Source organism: Hermetia illucens, chromosome 5, assembly GCF_905115235.1.
Source record: "Hermetia illucens chromosome 5, iHerIll2.2.curated.20191125, whole genome shotgun sequence".
Taxonomy (NCBI): domain Eukaryota; kingdom Metazoa; phylum Arthropoda; class Insecta; order Diptera; family Stratiomyidae; genus Hermetia; species Hermetia illucens.
In genome coordinates this window covers 24,353,552-24,374,302 of record NC_051853.1, presented here as the reverse complement: position 1 = coordinate 24,374,302, position 20,751 = coordinate 24,353,552, and the positions used below count along the sequence as shown (strand labels likewise).

The window sequence follows — 20,751 nt, the reverse complement described above, 5'->3', positions numbered from 1 at the left end:
TTTGTGGTAACTTCGGGAGTACTTGATAGCCAACTCTGCCTCCGTTATATGCTCCCTAAACCTAGTGGTTACCAGCCTTTTCGGTTGTCCGATATACACCTTCCAACAATCTGAGCAAGCGGTTTTATAAATACCGCTCATCTCATCTACCGGTTTTCGGTTCGTTTCTCAAGCAAGCTGAGGTTCTAGCTTGTAGATACGACTTGATCCTTCCAGTTTTATGTCGAACCTTTTCAATGTGCGTTTTTATGTTTTGATTAGATTTGAAAAGGTGACGCTGTCTCTTTTTAATGTGGAAGAAGTCGATGGTTGGCTGTACAGTGTAGTGAGGTTACTACGTTCTATCTTTCGTGCGTGTCTCCTGATCATCGAATCTATGGTGATGCTGATGTACCCGTTCTTCCTTGCAATAGATTGTCAGAAAGCATTATCGACATTTGGAACAACTTCACTTGTCAATGCAACTAACCCGTTGGGGAGTGCCGTCCCCACGTACTCGAGGAGGGCGATCAGACCCGAGCCTGCAAGGGACTCATCTGAAGTGGCTCTGGCCACGAAGCCTCACCGGAGGTTATCTGATACCATGGGAACCGGCCCTCTGAGAGCATATGCTCCATGAGAATTCCTGGAAGATTTGCTCTCGATCCGGTTATTTGCGGTTGGCCTCCTTGTGGGTGTTCAAGGTGGTTGTGGTTATGCCTACATTGCGGGCGGAGCTCCTTGGAGTTCAAGCGTGGAGTTGCGCTGTACAATTCGGATGCCGTACCCTTTTAACATCCTGAAATATCTGTCGGTTATAGGATTGATTGGCATACTACAGTTACTAGGTGCGCTGTCACCATCAATAGACCACACTAGTTCTTTAGGACGTATGCAATTGCCTTGCAATGTAGTTAGTTAGTTTAGTTTACTGGGGGGAGCCGCACTCAGGCCATTGTTAGGCCCATTAAATGGCTTCCCACCTACGGTGTTCGCAGGCTTTAGCGAATCTGAAAACATTCTCCAGAGGCAGATAGTGTGCAGATTCTTCATTGAAGAAAACCTTACCAAGGTGTCTTCGGCTGAGCTCTGAGGAGGCCGGGCAGCTGCATTAAAAGTGCAGGGCCGTCTACTTCTCCTCCTTATATTGGCTGCACATAGCCGAAACCACCACCCCAATCTTTTCCACATGGTAGTTTAAGGAGCAGTGTTCCGTTAAAAGCCCTACAAGGGTTTTGATGTCCTACTTCGTAAGGGATAACAAAAATGCCGCGCTAGCGACCCTAGCCTCTTTCATAAACATTTTCGCCTGCCGGCAAGAGTCCAAATTTCTCCACTCGGCTGCGTGAATCCTTGCAATTTCACCTTTCAGAGTAGACTTGACAGTGGATGGCCGGATTCCAAAAGCTAGTTCTGGTCCCACCATTGTCGATCCAGATCCTCGGCGAGCCAGTCTGACAGCAAATGGTTTGCCGTTTCTTCATCGCTTTCTGTGTAACTTCCGTTCTGTAAATGGCTACGTTCTTTAACCAGAATCCGCTTCAGCTTTGCGGTTGACTCAAGAGAGTTAGTCTCTTCGCAAAAGCGTCTCCATGATGATCGTTTAGCTGATCTTATGCTCTTCTTTGGATCCTTCTGTGCCTCTTGATAGTGATTCCAGCGAGCGTCTGAATCACTCTTGAGAGCACGATTAAGGAGCATCCTTGTCATCCTCCTCCGTTTTGTCAAATCGGAGTTCCACCATGGTGTTTTACCCTTCTTTGGCATCTTCAGTGGACAGCTTTCTTCGAAAGTTTCTCTTATACTAATTGTGATCATCTGGGTTGTCTTCTCAATTCCAGCAATGGATTTGATGCGCTTCCCAGGGATCTAGTCTCGGGCACTCAATTCTATTTTATACGTCCGTGGATTCATGCCCATTACGAAATCAATGCGTCTGTGATCCGAGAGTGTTATATCGTTTGACACTCTCCACTCTCCGACCAGAGCCGCGATGCAAGGGGATGACACCGTGATGTCGATGACCTCTCGCCTGACCACGTTGAAGAAAGTGGGTTCATTATCCAAATTAAGGATCTGTAAATCGGTTCCTACTAGATACTCCAGCAGTCTCGATCCTCTTGCATTGATGTTGGAACTTCCCCAGCATATGTGATGAGCGTTGACATCTCATCCTGCTCTGATGAATGTTCCCCTGGGAAAGTCTTCTGCGTCATAGGGGAAATATGCAGAGCACGATAGTATCTTTTTTAACACTCTGTTGACTTTTTATAGTTAGTTTAGCCGATGTGGTGTCGCCATCACATAGGTCGTTAAGTAGCCTAGAAGTCTTTTGAGACTACCATGCAAGAGCGGATTCGATCACTTCCATTGGTATACACCAGGTCAGCATGTTGGAAGTTTAGGCCCCTGGCTACCCCAGCAACAACCCACGGTTCTTGTATGAGGTATATAAATGTTTCGCCGCTTTACAATGCTGCAAATTTATTTGGAAAATGTGACACCTCATCTACGTTTCAGATGAAAATGCCGAGGGCTACACGTCCCCTTCAATGGTTTTAGGAGCCGACATTTGTAACGTGACGGTCCCTAGCCCGTAGTAGAGCCGGCAGCCCGATTTTTCCCGAACCTTAACGTCGTGTTCGGGAACGCCGATAGTGAGAAAAGTTCTCGGTCTATCGGGTCTCTCTCCTGTTCTGTTGCCTAACAGTATCCAGGTGGAAGTGTTGAGTTTATTCTGCACACCAAGTTGTTCCAGAACCCCAGCACCATTCCGCTCTTCTTCTGGAAGCCCGAGGGTGCACTTTTTTAACGATGGTAGCTCAGATACTCTTTTTAGGGTTAGTCGCGCACCCTCCCACACGTCGTTGAGGGAGAAGCAGTACTTCCTGAACTATTCGTTCGTGTCTTTTTCGGCAAAATGTAGCCGTAACATTTTACGGTATATACCTACCGACTTAAAGCAAAGCTAAATGCTTTGCGAGGATGCAGCACTTACAGCTAGGAGGAGTTTCCTCCCAAGTTGTTCAGACTGCTAAGTATCCTAACCAGATAGATTAGAGTCGTCATACAGGACCCCTCCATTGGCTTCGAGAACATTGGCAACAAACGAAGACCTCGCCGTTGCCGACTGAGTCCTCTTTGCTGCCTTTTAGGTCAAAGAGTTAGGACCGTCCAAGGACCGCTTCCGCGTTGGTTTCCCCTTAGCCGCAGGTGCCCCGAACGATCCTTTCCCCTCAACCTTGGCACAGCCTTTGGGTTGTGCTTTGCCCGAAGGCGGTTTGCCCGGAAGCGGTTTGCCCGAAGACGGTTTGCCCGAAGGCTGTAAGCTGTCTATGGACAGGTGCTTTCCCATGGGCAAGATTTTAGCCTCAGCAGGTGGCGCCGATTGGAGGCTGGGGTCACGAGTGCTGACAGAAGGGGCCTGCTTCGGCTCGTCCGATAAGGACTGGGTCCCAATTAGATTGGTTCCCACCTGAGTAAGTGGCCTCAGTTTTATCGGGGAAAGTAGGTCGATCTTGGCAGAACCCTTTTTTGCCGGGACAAAGCTAGTTTATTTATTTATTTATTTATTTAATTAACGGACAACAAACAGAGGAAATTCCAATTAATTATTGTCCTCAGGAGGAGAAGAAAGCAAAAAACTTATCTTATCGAGGAAAGTTTAAAGAATGTGCATAAATCCAGATAGGATCTACGCTGTTGTAGGAAGGGAAGGTTCAGAAAGCGGAGGCGGGACGGGTAATCCACATGAGGGAAGCTTTTTTAAAGAAGAGGGAACGGGTGAATTTACGTTGCATATTTTCAAGGGCAAGATAATCACAGTAACGTGAGGGTGACCAGGTCACGGAACAGTACTCGAGAGTATTCCTCACGAGGGAATTGAAGAGAGCTAAGGAGGGTTGGATGGAGTCAAAATCAGAGGAGGAGCGAAGAATAAAGCCTGACAATTTTGCTGCTCGATTGATGACATCGAGGCAATGGGTGTCAAAGCGGAGCTTATTGTCGAAAGTGACTCCGAGGTCTTGAGTGGAATTTATGCAGGATAAGGAATGTCCGTTAAGCGAGTAGGAGAAAGAAGTGGGTGAGGATTTTAGGGAGTAGCACATAAAGTGACACTTTCTGACATTTAGCGCTAAACCATTAGTCGAGCACCAACGAACCACAGTGTCCAGGTTAGACTGAAGGGAAACACAGTCCATAGGCAACGATATAGCGGAAAACAGCTTAAGGTCGTCTGCATAGAGCAAACAGGGACAAGTAAGGAGACGAGGAAGGTCGTTAATAAAAAATAAAAATAGGAAAGGACCCAGAATAGACCCCTGTGGGACGCCAGAAAAGGGGGAGAAGGAGCGGGAAGTACAGCCGCCAAAAGAGACGCGACGGGATCGGTTGGAAAGGTAAGAGGCAACCCATAAAACAAGTGGTATGGGAACGTTTAGGGACGAGAGTTTGGATGGAAATATCTTGTGATTTACAGTGTCGAAGGCTTTCGCGAAGTCAGTGTAAATGGTATGCACTTCTTGCCGTGAATTTAGACATTTGGCGACAAAGTTGGTAAAGTCGAGCAGGTTGGAGGCAGTGGACCTACCTTTAACGAAGCCGTGTTGCTCTTTCACTATGTGTTGGTCAAAGTGGGCGGACAACCAATCGCTGACATATCTTTCCTGGATTTTGGAACAGGAGGAGAGGAGGGAAATGGGACGGTAATTCTCGGCAAGCGAACGATCGCCACTTTTGTGAATTTTAGGGAATGAGAACCATAATGAGAGCCTCTTTCCACAAGCTGGGAAAATGATTCTATTCAAGGCTTTTATTGAAAATAAGAGATAGGGGAAGGGAGATGGACTTACCAGTTTTGAGCAAAAAGAGGTTTGGAAGACCATCGTAGCCAGGTCCGACATTGACATCAAGTTTGTCAATGAGGTATTCGACAAGGATAGGGGTAAGAAGGGGAATAGTAGGTGATGCGGGGCAGGCTATATCCACTATCGGGAGGCATTCGGAAGAATGTGGGGGGGGGGGGGGGACATAGACTGAGGAAAAGTAGCGGCAGAGTAAATCACAAGATAATTGAAGGGAGTTAGCTGAGAAGCCAGAGAATTTAATGGACGGAGGGGATAACTGGGCAGGGCAGCGGGAGTTGCGAATGTGGGATCAGAAAGGTTTCAGGTTTCCGCGCTTTAGTGAGTCTTCCACGCTGGACAAATATTCGTTTCTGGACTTATGTATTAAGGATTTGACCGAGGAACGAAGGGATTTGAAAAAAACTAAGTCAGCAACGTTTCTAGAAGACAGGAACTTCTTTCTCGCAGTCTGTTTTTGACGTAGTTTTTTGTGAATTTCAGTGGTGAACCAGACGGGGTAAGAGCGTAAGCACTTAGGAGAGGAGGGAACGTAACAAGGAAGAAGATCAGATAAAATGGTATAGAAAGTGATGAGTGCTTGATGACACGTAAATGGAAAGAGGAGGGGGACCCAGTTGATTGACGCTAGGGCTGAGTTCAGACCTTCGAAGTTCGCCTTATGAAAGTTGAACTTGGTAGGCTTGCGAGCGACAGGAGAGTAGGGTCGGGATATCTGAACATCGAATTCGGGAGCAGGATGATGGGCGTCAGGGGCAACGTAAGACGGAGCATGAAGGGATTGGGAAAGATAACGTACAGGAAGGTTAGAGAGGAGAAGGTCAAGAGTGCAATCTAAGTGGTTTCTAGAAAGGTTAAATTGGAGGGCACCACAGGTGTGAAACTGGGGCTCGTCTGGTACCGAAAGTTCATCGTTTACGGCCACATCTTCACCCTTGAGACCATTCAACCCTCGGCATGGTAGTCACCCCTTGGCTTGGGGTTTTGATTACCGCTTGATTTCAGGTGTCACCTCCCATTTCCTGGAGGATCTTCTTTACTGAGCTCCGTGACTACGACAAGGTAGGTAATCGTCGAGGGAGCTGCAATGTAAATCGGAAATAATAAGTTTTTGTTTCCCATTCTGCTACCAACACCAAGTGAGAGGACTCCCTAGATTAAAACCCTCTCATTAAAGTGGCTATTCCGGTGATAGCTTTCAGAAAATAGACGGGCGATGACTGAGTTGGTTGAGCAGCTGCTCCCCGACTTCGGGCCTCGGGTTTGACTCCCGGTTATGTCATGGGTGACCTACTCTGTTCGTCTAAGTGTAGGAAGGGTGAAGATAATGAAACTGAAGCAGGTTTATTGATAATGAAGTGGGGAAAAAATAACAGTAAAAGAGAAGAAATTGTATGGATGTCTGCTCAGTGCTCCACAAAGGTGTTGATAGGAGACGTACTCGCATATTTCAGACGACGGAGTGGATTTGTTATTTTGTTCGATTATCAAAAATTGAGACCACAGACACGTATCTGCCAATTTTGAAACTACGTGGCTGTATTATAAACGGCTCTGTTCATTTCTACTTTAAAATTAGCGTTAAAGACGAAGTTCAAGCTAAAGTTGACTTCAAAATCCAAATAATGGGCTTGAAAGGCACAATCAGCTATTCTGCTAGCAATCTAACTGCACGCTCAATTTAACTGCACAGTTGAATACCACCGCAAACATATCCGCAATTTTATTTACAAATTAAATTAAACAGTTCCTAGTCGAGGGCCCCATTCTATTCATAAAACTTCAATAATTTTATTAATTGCATTTGCAGTTGTCGCTTCTTCCCGTTATGCTCAAAATGCATTGAAAATGGTTTACTCATTTGTTCATGGTTTCATGCATAGTTGAATCAACGTCAGTTTCTGATGATTGTTTCCTTAGAGAAAGTATTTCGTGTATCCATTGTTCAAGAAATATGTAGATAAATCAATTGTGCTGGGCGGTTAAGATAGTCAGATCGTATTAGGCGGAATAATCGATAATTTCAAATGCAACCTCGATTTCGGTGCGTTTGTAAAAGTTTCAACTGAATCGAATGGCATGACGTAAACTTTGCCTGCACAGATATCTAAAGGTGCTGAAAGAATATGAAGAGAAGACACATATGGACTTGTATGGGGAGGATAATCGCGGCGATTAATGGGTTTTTATTACTGAATTAAAGAAAGAAAGATAGTTTTGGGGAAATTCAAACCTTAACTAGAAGGAAATCACAATTTAATGACCAGAGTGAAAGTATGAAATGTTCTGAAAGATCCACTATTATCCCAAAAGTGTGTATAATGAAGAATTAATAAGAGTTATTGAGTTCTTCCGAAGTAATTGTTATTTACTTTGTTTTCGTAATTGGCGTTTATTGCAGGAATGTGGTACGAGGCCGCTGCCTTGTTGGATAAACGTTGCCTTTCATGTTAAATGGGAACACAATATCAGAAGGTTATACAAGTCTTTTTACTAAACACAATGTATGGCGATAATACTATGTGTAAGAAACTTACTGGAATAATGACAAGTTTACACCATATCGCGTTTGGGCGCCGTCCTTGCTGTGAAAGTAGGTTCCGCAGGCATGTGACTTGCTTACCGGTAATCGTTTCTCAATAGAAATGGCGCTTACCCAGAATAAGTGAATAATTTAATAACACTTCGTATTTATCCAAGAATTGACAAAAGTTTGTATCTTACAAGCGATAGCTGCATTCGTTATCTACTCTGCTTCCGTATAAATGGATATGTAGAACATTGGAGCGAAGTGACCTCCGCTTGGTGCACTCTCGAAATCAAGGAAAACCAGATGGAGATTTTATTTCTGTGCACTGGTTACCATGATTCATAAAATGTTGATGTAGTCGACACTAGAGAAGGCAGAGTCTAGACCGATCTGTCTTTGCCGGTGAAGCTTATTCTGTAGTGGTTGCAGGAAGCACACAAATGAACCTCGAATCATTAGATTTATTTATTTTTATTTTTCGTTTTCTACCTTGGTTAATGACTCAGTTGCATGCACCTAATTTATGAGTGGCTATACTGAATTTGTATAACACAAACTGTAAGTCTTGCATTGATGAGCTCTCAGAAAAAAGCATTAAGTTAGTTTGCTACTCTCTTCGAAAGTAACGTTGATCACGATCCCAAACCAACCAGTTTTGCGGAGCTCTTTGCTGCTTTTGTGAATATACGAGGAAGCATGTGATCAAAAGGTATGTAATCATCGGATGACAGGCTTGGTGGAAGCTGATGCTGCACGATGATTCAGAAGCACCAAAATGCCGGGTCCAAAAGGACTAAATTTGATATCTGCAGGTTTTTTGGTCACTGATTACGAATCTAAGGTATGTTTTGTTTATTATGGAATTGGATCTCCTCTTCTTTTTCTTCAACCTTTGTCCTATTCACAAACAGGGTCGGCTCGTCGCGATCGGTTTCGCCATTTGGCTCTATCGAATCCCCACCCAGCGTATTAAGCCACCACGTTGTTTCGGCTTGCCTTTTGGTCGTATACGATCGACTTCGATTTTCAGACCAATCTTGGCAAGTCAATTCTCGTTAGCACGAATTGCGTGACCATACCATCGAAGACGGTTCTCTCTCGCAATGTTTCCAGGATCGGTACAACCCCATAACAATGGCGAATATCCCCATTTCGGATGTGATCAAAACGTGTCACGTCAATAGTCCAACGCAACATCTTCGCCTCCATTATCGCAAGACGCCGTTCATTGTTTTTTATTGTCGGCCAACACTCAGAACCATAGAGAGCGACAGGACGGACGACATTACGGTAAATTTTGGATTTGAGACAATTCGTTAATACGGCGATCTCAAAGAACACCAGTTGTGGAACGCCACTTCATCCAGGTTGCGTTAATGCGTGAAGCAATTTCATAACGCATTTCTCCATTGGTTGATCTCGATGACCCGAGATATTTAAATTGCTCAGTTCTGGGCAGATTACTCCCGCTGACAGTAATTGTGCCTGTTTCGTGGGGATCGGTCGTCGAAAATTCAGTTTTTTTTTAGATTCAATCTGGGACCGTGTTGCATGAGGTGATCATTCCACTTTTGGACAAGTTGCCCCAGATCATTTTTGCTATTAGGTGCTAGGAAAACATCATCTGCATAAAGCAGTGTATAGGGCGGTTGACGTTGGATGTCCCGTGTGGCAGTGTCCATAACAAGAACAAAGAAGAGTGGTGAGAGGGCACTTACTTGATGAACACCAACGGAGACACGAAGCGGTTTTGATACACCCACCATATTTCGAACTTTGCTTTTCGGATCGTGATAGAGCAATTGAACCCAGCGCACGAGTTCTTCTGGTACCAAGTGTTGTCGTAAAGCATACCAGATGAGTTGGTGTGGCACACGGTCAAACGCTGTCTCTAGGTCCAGAAATGCGCTGCGTGGTTTGCGTCAGTAGTTCTGCAATTTTCGTCAAATCCGGCTTGATTCATGGTTATTTCAACAATTTCGCGAATACGGTTGTCAAGAATGCGTCCAAAAATCTTCATAGTGTGGGAAGTAACCGAATCGAACGAAAATTTGAACATTCTGCTGGACTACCTTTTTTTCCATATTAGATCAGTGGTACTTTCTTACTAGTCAGATGGTGTTTTTCTTTCCTGAATAACCCTATTAAAGAATTCACTGAGCCACAGTGTTGAATCCCAGCTCTTAGGTTTCCAGAGCTCAGATGCGATGTCGTCAGGTCCTGTGGCTTTCCCCGATTTTATTCGTTTATTGCCTCCTCGATTTCAGTTACGCTGACAGTGAAGCCCATAGTGTTTTACGTAGGCACCTGCCGTGAGACTTAATCCTACGGTCCTCTTAAGACGTGGATTGATTTTGTGACCACAATCAGAATCAATCTCTACCGAACTGTGGAGTACGGCACCCGTGTTGATACGCAACACCACGTCGAGGCCCGAAGGTTTCTTCTCGCTTGAGCACAACCACCATGAAACTCCCACTAGGGGGGCCAACCGCAAATAACCGAGCTGTCCTGACATACAACAAGAGTTCACCCGAAGTATGTGAGTCCAGGGGCTTTCCCGGTTCCCATGGTATCAGTATACCCCTGGTAAGGTTTCGTGACCAATTTGCCACTTCAGATGAGTCCCCGTGCAGACTCGGGTCTGATCGCCCTGATTAGGTCTTTGGAGCATTCGCCTACTGAATCACGGGCGGCAAACCAAAGTGATTACAGCGTCTCCCGGTGCCACCACTATGGAGGTTCTCCTCGACCACTTGGTTTTGGTTTGGCCGATAGGGTTGCCGCCCCATCTTCCTCGCCGCCAGCTCTGAGCACCAGTTGCGCTGACAGGTGGAACTTCTCCAAATGTCGGCAATGATTGTGGAAGTGGAGGATGAAAAAATTCTTCAGTTGAAATCTGTGGTGGTTTAATTCGCAGGATGGCAATCAAAGGCCGCTGTTGAGGTGCGATGGTCTCATAGGGAACGGCTTTGCAATCAAAGACGGTGGTAAAATGTCGGAGTCTTACGAGAATATAGTCGATTTGCGTTTTACTGTTCCCACTATAAAATGTAGGAAGATGAGGCAATCGTTTGATGAATCATGTATTGATAAGTACAAGGTCATGGGTGTCCGCAAAATTGGTTATATGCTCGCCACCCTCATTGCGAACCCCTTTCGCTTATTAAGGTTGCTGGCAATGATGATATAGTCGTTAGCAGGTACGTGACAAATCTTTTCATCGAGAAGTTGCCCGAAGGCATCTTTCTCGGCATCAGGTCGACCTGTCTATGGTGCGTATGCGGTGAAGAAGTGAATAGTGCGATTAACTGATATAATGGTGAGCTTCATCAACCGATCATCAAATCGTTCGACTTCCTTGATGGCGTCACGGAAACCCTCTGAGATGGTAATGCCAACACCATGTTGAATGTGTGGGCTACCAAAATAGAGAAGTTTATAGCTATTTTTACCGTGTTCGCGTTCAATGTCGCAGCTTTTGGAACCAGACCATCGGGTTTCTTGCAGAGCGCAGCTTTCAATACGCCTTTTTCGAAGGGCTCTTGCGAGTTACTCGGTCTTTCTTGTTTTGTTCGAACTAACTTGCTTACGTCCTGACATCTTCCATGCGTCAAGAACCCTTGCCCATTTCTCGACAAGACTGGGGCCCGTCCTGCCACGTCGACTGAGGTGGACCTTAGCATTTCTCGGGGGCTTGTGACTCAATGCGATCATCTTGTTTGTAACTATTTGTAACTATACTCTATTTATCTCATTCCCTGATCTCAGCATTTTATTTTCGTTTTACTGAAGATAGTGCAGAACACGTTGCCTCAAACCCTCCTCCTTTACCTGGCCTTGGGACCAGCATACTATGTTAATAGCATGGCGAATCCAAAGGTTGTAATCTGCCAAATATTTAGTTTGCTTTCATTCTGTTTGTCGATTCTATGGGGGTTGGTTCCCGTGATATTCCATTGGCTGAATTGATACTTGATCTGCTTTCCAGAAATCGTTTTAAGGTTTTGTGGAAAGGAAAACCTGATTTAAATCGATTCATTAGATGTTTGTTTGTCTGTATGTTTAGTATACGCATTTTTCTCAGAAATGATTATACTTATTGCTACGAAATTTGGTGCTAAGGTTGGAATTGTTAACCTGTGTGCATGTACTCAATGACAACGTTCTAGGTTAAGCTTAAGTAGGTATGTAAGTTTTTAGAGTTTTGTGTGAAAAAAACCCTTATCAAAATCGATTCAATGTCTGTCTGTCGGCTATACTCGATTTACTCGAAAACGGCTGAATCTATTGTCAAGAAATTAGGTGAGAGGGTGTGGTATATTAATCCCTTTACATATAGCAAATGGCATTATTTTGTGTTGGGTTTGAAGGAGGACTTCCCATACATGTCGGAATAGGATGTACATTTTTCTCACAACCGATGTTCGCGGTCATTAGACCAACTGAAGCGATAAAATCAAACAGGATTGAATTTACCACTTCTTCAACAAATATATTGAGCCTTCGCATCACATCCTATCAAGAGTTCAAGGCCATTTAATTCTGCATACACTATCAGACCTCTCAGTTTTTGGATCAGCGGAGGACACAAAGTATCATAGGGTAAGTAAGCAGAGACAACTATGACGTTTCTCATCTTGTCATTGAAAGTTGACCGCTACTAGGTCCTGGGAACAGAATTGTCCTAGCATGTTTGCCTCTAATAAGTGTGACATCAGGACGCAGGTATCGAACAAGCTCCTAGTCACCTTTAATGATCCAAGAAATTAAAAGAAATATATAAGGACATTCCTTGCGATTTTGACAACCTTCCTACCAGTAGATAGGAAGAGGCTTTGACATGCTGCAGGTTAATTTGACTAACCTTTACGTTTGTAAATATAAGTGTAGTCCAATATGAAAACCTCTGCTAACTGAGAAGTTGGCTACGTTTAGTGTGGATCTCATCTGGGTTGTCCTTACATTCCACCGAAAGTTAAATTTCCTTGCGTTCGATTTCTCTGGGTATCGTCACAGTTGGTGGTGTAGTAGCGGCCATGTCCTCATTCTTCAAGAAATTTCGTCTTCTTTCGCAGGGCCTTCCGTTGTTGTCGGCTGGGAGCCCTCCCAGGTTCACGGTGTCCGGGCTGCATGGACCTGTTTCCACATACCGGAATTAAACGCGAATTAAATACGTCCACATCACTAGCTTCCCTTTCTTCCGCTTTTCCTGGTAGGAGCGATAGAGAAATTTCTGATAGACAAGCCTGTAGTCCCTTCTCCTGTGTGGTTGAAGTTTCCTTTCGCCGACCCTTTCTTTCCTGTGTTTTTGGAAGAGTGAGGCACTAGTGCCAGGTTTCCAGTTCCACTCAGTCAGATCTCCAGTTCCTCTCAATAAGGTAGTTGCTGTAATATCCTTTCTGGCCGACTGCACCATAGACACAGTCCGGGTGCAACAAACAAAATTTCTGTTGATGAAAGTTTTGCCACTTAAGCCATGTGAATTGGGGTTCAAGAATACAGGAATGTAAATTCCGAAACTCAATTGCTATCAAACGCCTCGGATAAGGACTGATTTCTCAGCTAAGAGCTTTGGCTGTCGACAACGGTTAATGGTTGGTTTCTAGGATGTGTACACACTACTCAACAACGGTACCGAGATCTTCAAAATGTGCACTGTCTTTATTTCGAGCAAGAACTCCAGCGTCATAACCTTTGGGTGTATGCAAAGTACGATAGTGAAACTCTGAAGGGTGCTCCTCTCTCTCTTGCGGCACTATAGTTTTGTGTTCTAAAAAATCTAATGATAGCAGACGTGAATTCAATGTTGGAGTGTTGGTGCTGCTGGTGGCTGCCGGAATAATTGGATTTCTACTGACCGGCAACCAAGCTCTAGTAGAATTGACTATCTCCCGATCAGCAAAAGAACAGGGTTGTTCTCAGAATACTGTTGCTTTTCAAAAGCCCCACCATCAAAACAGAGCATCGATCCACGAAATTCAAAATTAATCGTCTCCGCAAACAAAAATGTTTTTTTATCTCTGATGCGACCAAGTACCAAAAAGACGATATCAGACCTGGCTGACTGTGGAATCGTGGAGGCGAATCGATGAAGCTGAGACCTCTACTAATTCCATCGAGTGAATGTGGAATTAGCAGAAGATAGAACACACATTCAGAAAGGGCGACAACTTAATTATTGTTGATACCACGCACACTATCTCAGGGAGGCGTTCTAGAAATACATTGTCCAGAACAATGGAAGTGAAAAACAGGTTTCTAAAGAAGATCTAAAAGTCAGTGAAGCCCAATCCAGCGGCGTGGTTCTGCCAAATGGAAGTATAATTCAAACCCACGGGCGTCACAACGGACACTACGCGTTTCAAGCATGCGCTCATCCGTGTCGTCGAGGAGACTATCGGGCTAGTCGCGGATGTTTTGGGTGACGAGGTGAAGAGTTCATTTACTGACAGTAAGTGAAGAGGCCAAACTGAATCATTTACTGAACGAGCTGATACTGGGGCAGCTGGGGATAAGGTCATCTCAGAACTGTTAAAGTCACTATGGATGCAGCGACTTCCAGAGGGCACCTGTGTTATCTTGGCCTGCAGGGACTCGGGGTCGCTGGGGGTGTTGTCCGCCACCGTCGATAAAATCCACAAGGTGTACGCGTGCTTCGTGGTCGGGGAAATATCCAGGGACGCACAAGAAGTGGTCGATGACTTAAAAAAACGGTGTCCTCACTCACGGTCGTAATTTCAAAACTAACGGTGACTGTGAGTTCTTTACGTTCAGGAAGTAGATTTCAATTACAGTTACCGCAAACCGCAAGGCTTGCGGCTGGCTTACGCGAATTCCTCTCCGATCTGCATTTACGGCTACAGGCAGCTGGACGTGAGTCCTAGATTGCACCGAACGTTTTCCTGGTGATTCGTTTTGACGGACCTCAGCACCCCCACTTTAAGCGCAGAGTTACTATGTCACTATGGACTGCTTGTGGACCTGCAGAAGGGCATCAGCCCATACCTCGCCGTCATAGAGCAGAACCGACTGTGTTGCTCCCACAAGGAGACGTCTAGTAAATATAGGGCACCAAACATTCGCCATTAGTCGACTCAAGGCCGCGACTCCAGTTGATTCGATTGATTTGCTCGAAGAAGCTCACCTTCGAGTCGAGCATTAAACCAAGGTATTTAATCGCTGGTTTTGATTCTATAGTCCATTCGTCGATCGATATGGAACGCAGGGTCGGGATTCTCCTTCTGGTCAAGATGACTACTTCGGTTTTTCCAGCACAAGGCTGAAACTGCGAGCAGTCATCCATCCGCTTACCCGCCGCATCAATATGCCAAGTCTACTTTTGCGCCTGTTCAACAGTGCATTCAGCGACTAGTGCCGCAACGTCATCTAACCGACCAGGCGCGACTCTTCGGGCATATCGAATCGCAGTGGACTATCGTAGGTAGCGTTCCAGAGGTCCGGCCCTAGGATAGATCCCTATGCTACTCCCGACGTGATTTTCATCCTCCTTTGGCCCTCTAGCATCTCATAGAGCAGGGAGCAGTTTTTCAGATAATTCCTCAATATCCGCAAGAGATAGCTTGGCACGTGGAATGAATTTTCTAATGTGCCTAACATATCTGTCCAGCTTACGGAATTAAAGGCATTTCTGAAATCAAGCGTTATGAGGGCCCTGTTCTGAATCCGAGCTGCCTTGGGGATAAGTCTCCGGCAGCGCGACCGCTTCAACGAGTCTGCTCCTGACGAGTTTCTCGAGCAATTTCCGGGCCGTGTCAAACATACACAGCGGTCAGTATGCAGCTCCAGTAAGGAGCTCCAGGTCTCCTTTACCCTTGCTGATCAGTGCGAATCTGGCTACTTTCCAGCGACAAGGAAAAATGCCCTTTTTCAAATAAGCGTTGAACGCCTCAAGCAGCAATTTTGGCGATTGGCGGAACACTAGTTTATAAACTTCCGCCGGGATTCCATCAGGACCTGGCGCCTTCTTGTTTTTCATAGTGAGAGTCCTCTCATTGTGATGCTTTCGGCGCTGTTGACATCAACCCATACAGAATTTCTGGGGAACAATGTCCATACAATGCGGTCCATCTAATTAGTACTTAGTATGCAGGGCCTTCGTAGGGCCCCGATTTTTCGGGTGACAAGCTTAATGTGAAGTCCCCACGGGTCCTCATTCACCTCGTTGACAAGGTTCTGCCAGCCGCGAGCTTTGCTTTTATTTATAGCGCTACGGAGTCCCCTTTTTGCTGATCTATAGTATGTATTCATGGCACGCGTCTTCTCGTTGGCGTACAAACGTTGTGGCAAAAGGCGGAGCTTATGACACTCTCTCCGTAGGTCGGCAATTTCTGCTGTCCACCAGCACATAGAAGGTTTCTCGCGGCTGGGGCTCCTCCGAGACATGGAAGCCTCATACACCGCCGTTATCAGGTTCATCACTGAATTTACGACGGTGTCAGCTGCGACACTACCAGCGCCCTCCAGCGCGACTCTGCCTTTTCCAAGACCTTCAACCATCTTCCCGATGTTCACCCTCTCGACATTCCACAGGCAGGGGGAGCTTCGGGTTGGTGCTCGCCGGCAAGTAGCTTTGAACGGAGCATATTTCAGCCCCATAGAATTAATCAAGATCTCGTCTAAAAAAAGGTCAAATTAAACTGCATTCGCAATTGTAGCTATTCTCACTGATTTCGAAATAACAGTTTTTTTTTTCTTTAGCTTTAATCCACATATTTGCATTACCTCTCAACAGGGAAGTGCGCCGATAAAAACCTTACCCCAAATTTAAATCTGAATGAATGCTTTTTACTTGTATTCCTTTCAATTAGTTTTATATAATTTGGAGATGATATAACTTCGAGTCTATTTGGATAATTCGCAAGAAATACAAATTACCGGTGGTCAAAATCTAAGAGAGATGGGGAAATTGGTTAGATTGTGCAGAAAGGTAAAGCTCATTAAAATAATGCAATAGTAGCATCGCAGTTACCATACATGCTACCAAGTTTTATGAAAACAGTTGTCTATATATTGTAATTACATATGTTGACTGAATTATAATCAAAACTAATCTCTATTTCTATCTTTTATTTCAGGTAAGCTAAAAAATGAGAGAATGTCGTAAGTATTATAAAATACATTTATCTATGTATATTGCATCCAAATCGATATTACTATCTTCAAAGAACTTTCTTTTTAAGAAGTTAAAGTTTTAGCTGTGAATGACCTTTTTTTCTATTATACAAAGTTCATTAATTTTTTCCAACTTTCAAAACTTTTGAAAATTTTTCATTGCCATTATATGGAAATTAAAATATCTTTTGGAAAAGGAAACAGTTACCCAAATCTACGAATCTAAAAATACATCCATCAAAGGTTTTTTTTCTGTCTATGAATTTATGCGCATAACTTTCAATATTTTTACCAGAAACTGCACTCTATGCTTTGAGTGCAAAGTAATAATCGGAGTTCCAAATGTTGGTCCAAAATTCGGATGGAGTCAAATTTGCATTCCTAAAAGTTTCGATTTCCTTTGCTGACATCCTTCTTCAAAAGTAAGCGGCGCCATAACTTTCATGTTTATTTTTCCCCCAGAACTCGACTTTCTTAGGAATTGAATGGAATTCTAATTTAATTTCAATTCCTAACAAATTTTGGAGATTTCGGTTTATTACTTGTATATTAGCGAAAATGGAAAGAATAAATTTACATTTTTCATTGAATTATCATTTTGCCGCAAAACTAATCAAATTCAATGTGCTGCCTTCATCTTATTGTTTTTTTTTTGGTTCGCTTTTTGCCGAAGATGTTTGCCAGAGGAAGTTGGAGTTTGCTTGCTGTAACTTTATTAATAATTATAATTCCCTCAATTTTTTCCCGGTCTACATACATACTCTCCATAATATTCCTTAAACCGACTGGGGTTGGTTTTCTGAAATAAATTTGAGCAGGCGCCTGCTTATGATAAAGTGCTTAGAGACCCTATATATGTTAATGAACTTTTCGACGCAATAGCTTTTAAAAGAAAACCAGCTTCATTTCGAACCTAGGGTACCTTCATTCTATCATACTTTGGCAAAAGTCAAAATTATTTAACAACTTTCCTGTTGCTTCCATAAGTCTCCTTTTCCTAGTGTTATTTTTTCGAACCTCGGTTTACATGATATTGTGTTTACTAGTTTTGTGCTGGTGATAAGTCTAAACCAGCAGGACCAGCACAAACACACATGTCTATGAAAGAGGTGGGGTTAAAATCAGGCGCGCGATTGAGAGAGATTTAACTACGCCTCGGCTATTGTACCGTCTTAAAAATTACTTGCTCAGCAAAATATCTGACATCAACGTCGAGCAGTATCAAGGTCAAAACCTGCCCTGTTTCCCTTTATATAATCCCTTAAATATAACGTTATTGCGAACTATATAAATCAGAAATAAAAATTCCCACAGCCAAAATAAAACTCTTCTATGTAGGCTATGCTACAATTTTGTTAAGAATGTTCAAATAATTGTTTTATAAAAAAATTAAATTTAAAAGCGAAAAATCCGTCGAAGCGAGACCAAAAATATTTCCAAAACCACACTGAATTATGCGTAATAGCATTCTTCCTAAAATTGACTATTGCTAGCTGATGGAATATATGTACTAATAAACCAAAATCTCTAGCCATGTTCACCTTCAAGGATTGGAAGTTTGGGGTATGCCATCCTTCGCGAAAAAAGTGAAACCATTTAGAAAACATACCAATCCTTTTTGAAGCTCCTGAAATTCACCCTCAGTGTATCAGGCGGAATTTTGTGCTATCATATTACTGTAGGACAACGACGGCTAGGCCATATTTAAGTTACGGTTTGTTTGTAATACTAATTACTACAACAACGACGACGCCTATCGATTTAACATATTTTAGAATATCCATCATTAATTTAACATATGAACATGATGATCGGATTAAGTCACAGGCCTCGGAGAAATGCTAGGGCGTCCACCTCAGTCGACGCGGCAGGACGGGCCCCGGTCCTGTCGAGAAATGGGCAAGGGTTCTTGACGCATGGACGGCGTCAGGACGTAAGCAAGTTAGTCCGCACACAACGAACAAAACAAATACGTGTCTGCACGCTAAATGTTGGTACCCTAACTGGAAAGACCGAGGAACTCGCAAGAGCCCTTCGGAAAAGATGCATTGACATCTGCGCTCTGCAAGAAACCCGATGGTCTGGTTCCAAAAGCTGCGACATTGAACGCGAACGCGGTAAATGGCTACAAACTTCTCTATTTTGGTAACCCACACACACAATATGGTGTTGGAATTGCCATCTCAGAGGGTTTCCGTGATGCCATTAAAGAAGTCGAACGATTTGATGATCGGCTGATGAAGCTCACCATTATATCAGCTGATCGCACTATTCACTTCTTCACCGCGTATGCACCACAGACAGGCCGACCTGATGCCGAGAAAGATGCCTTCTGGCAACTTCTCGATGAAAAGACTTGTCACGTGCCTGCTGACGATTACATAATCATTGCCGGCGACCTTAATGGTCATGTGGGTGAAAAGGCAGACGGTAACAGGTGCCATGGAGGAAAGGGGTTCGGAGCGCGCAATGAAGGTGGCGAGCGTATAATCGATTTTGCGGACACCCATGACCTTGTACTTATGAATACATGGTTCATCAAACGATTGTCTCATCTTCCCACATTTTATAGTGGGAACAATAAAACGCAAATCGACTATATTCTCATAAGACGTCAACATTTTACCACTGTCACTGATTGCAAAGTCGTTCCCTATGAGACCATCGCACCTCAACATCGGCCGTTGATTGCTGTCCTGCGAATTAAGCCACCGATAAAACGGCGTGAGGAACGCACTGGCCCGCCGCGCATTAAATGGTGGCGATTTGGTGAGAAGGAAGTAGAAACGGTCTCACTCATACGATTGCCAACCATTACGAATGTGGAAGAATCATGGAACCAAATGAAAGACACGATCCACAAAGCGGCCTCTGCAACCCTCGGGGTCACCAAGCCGGGTAAGCGGTACATCAACCGAGATACTTGGCTTTGGAATGATGATGTTGAAATGAAGGTCCGTGAAAAGAAACGCCTCTACCACAAATTTCTCGACGATAAAACGCCTGCTAATTGGCAAATTTATAAGAATGCCAACCGGGAAGCAAAGAAAGCGGTCGCTGTCACCCGAGCGAACCATTTCAAAAATCTTTACGATAAACTGGACACTCGGGATGGCGAGAGAGATTTGTACCGACTTGCTAAAAGCCGTGATGAACGCACACAGGATATCGAACACTTCTGTTGTGTTAATGACAAGAACGGAACTTTGCTTACTGATCGTCGAGCCGCCACGGATAGATGGCGAGAATACTTGGAGCAGATTTCAACTGAAGAATTTGCTCATCCTCCACTTCCACAATCATTGCCGACATTTGGAGCAGTTCCACCAGCCAGCGCAACTGAAGTCGAGGAGGCAATAAAACAAATGAAATCGGGGAAAGCAACAGGACCTGACGACATCGCATCTGAGCTCTGGAAAGCAAAGAGCTGGGACCCAACACCGTGGCTGAGTGAATTCTTTAACCGGGTTATTCAGGAAGGAAGAACACCATCTGACTGGCAAGAAAGTACCACTGTTCCAATATGGAAAAAGAAAGGTAGCCCAGCAGAATGTTCAAATTACCGTCCGATCCGGTTACTTTCCCATACCATGAAGATTTTTGAACGCATTCTTGACAACCGTATTCGCGAAATCGTTGAAATAACCGTGAATCAAGCGGGATTTGTCAAGAACTGTGGAACTACTGACGCAATACACGCTGCGCGGTTACTCATGGAGAAACACCGTGAGAAGCATCGCCCTCTTTACATTGCCTTTCTGGATCTAGAGAAAGCGTTTGACCGTGTACCACACGAACTCATCTGGTATGCTTTACGACAACACTTCGTGCCAGAAGAACTCGTGCGCTGGGTTCAATTGCTCTACCACGATCCGAAAAGTAAAGTTCGAAGTATGGCGGGTGTATCAAAACCGCTTCGTGTCTCTGTTGGAGTTCATCAAGGAAGTGCCCTCTCACCACTCCTCTTTGTCCTTGTTATGGACACCGTCACACGGGATATCCAACGTCCAGCGCCCTACACACTGCTTTATGCAGATGATGTTTTCCTAGCATCTGATAGCAAAAATGATCTCGAGCAACTTGTTCAAAAATGGAATGATCGCCTCATGCAACACGGTCTCAGATTGAATTTAAACAAAACTGAATTGTTGACGACCGATCCCCATGAAACAGGCACAATCACTGTCAGCGGCAGTGATCTGCCCAGATCTGAGCGATTTAAATACCTCGGGTCAACGCTAT

At 44.3% G+C, this 20,751-nt stretch overlaps 1 protein-coding gene across 3 annotated transcripts in view; it reads left to right on the top strand.

Moving 5' to 3' along the window:
• The window catches only part of LOC119656803 (putative uncharacterized protein DDB_G0285119), a 121,558-nt gene that overhangs the window by 60,810 nt on the left and 39,997 nt on the right, over window positions 1-20,751 (top strand). Inside the window, exon 2 of one of the 3 annotated variants that reach the window (XM_038063413.1) lies at window positions 16,473-16,497. The exons of the other annotated variants lie outside the window; for them this stretch is intronic. The gene's annotated coding sequence lies outside the window, so the exon portion shown is untranslated. The remainder of the gene's footprint in view (window positions 1-16,472; window positions 16,498-20,751) is intronic. 3 annotated transcript variants of the gene reach the window in all.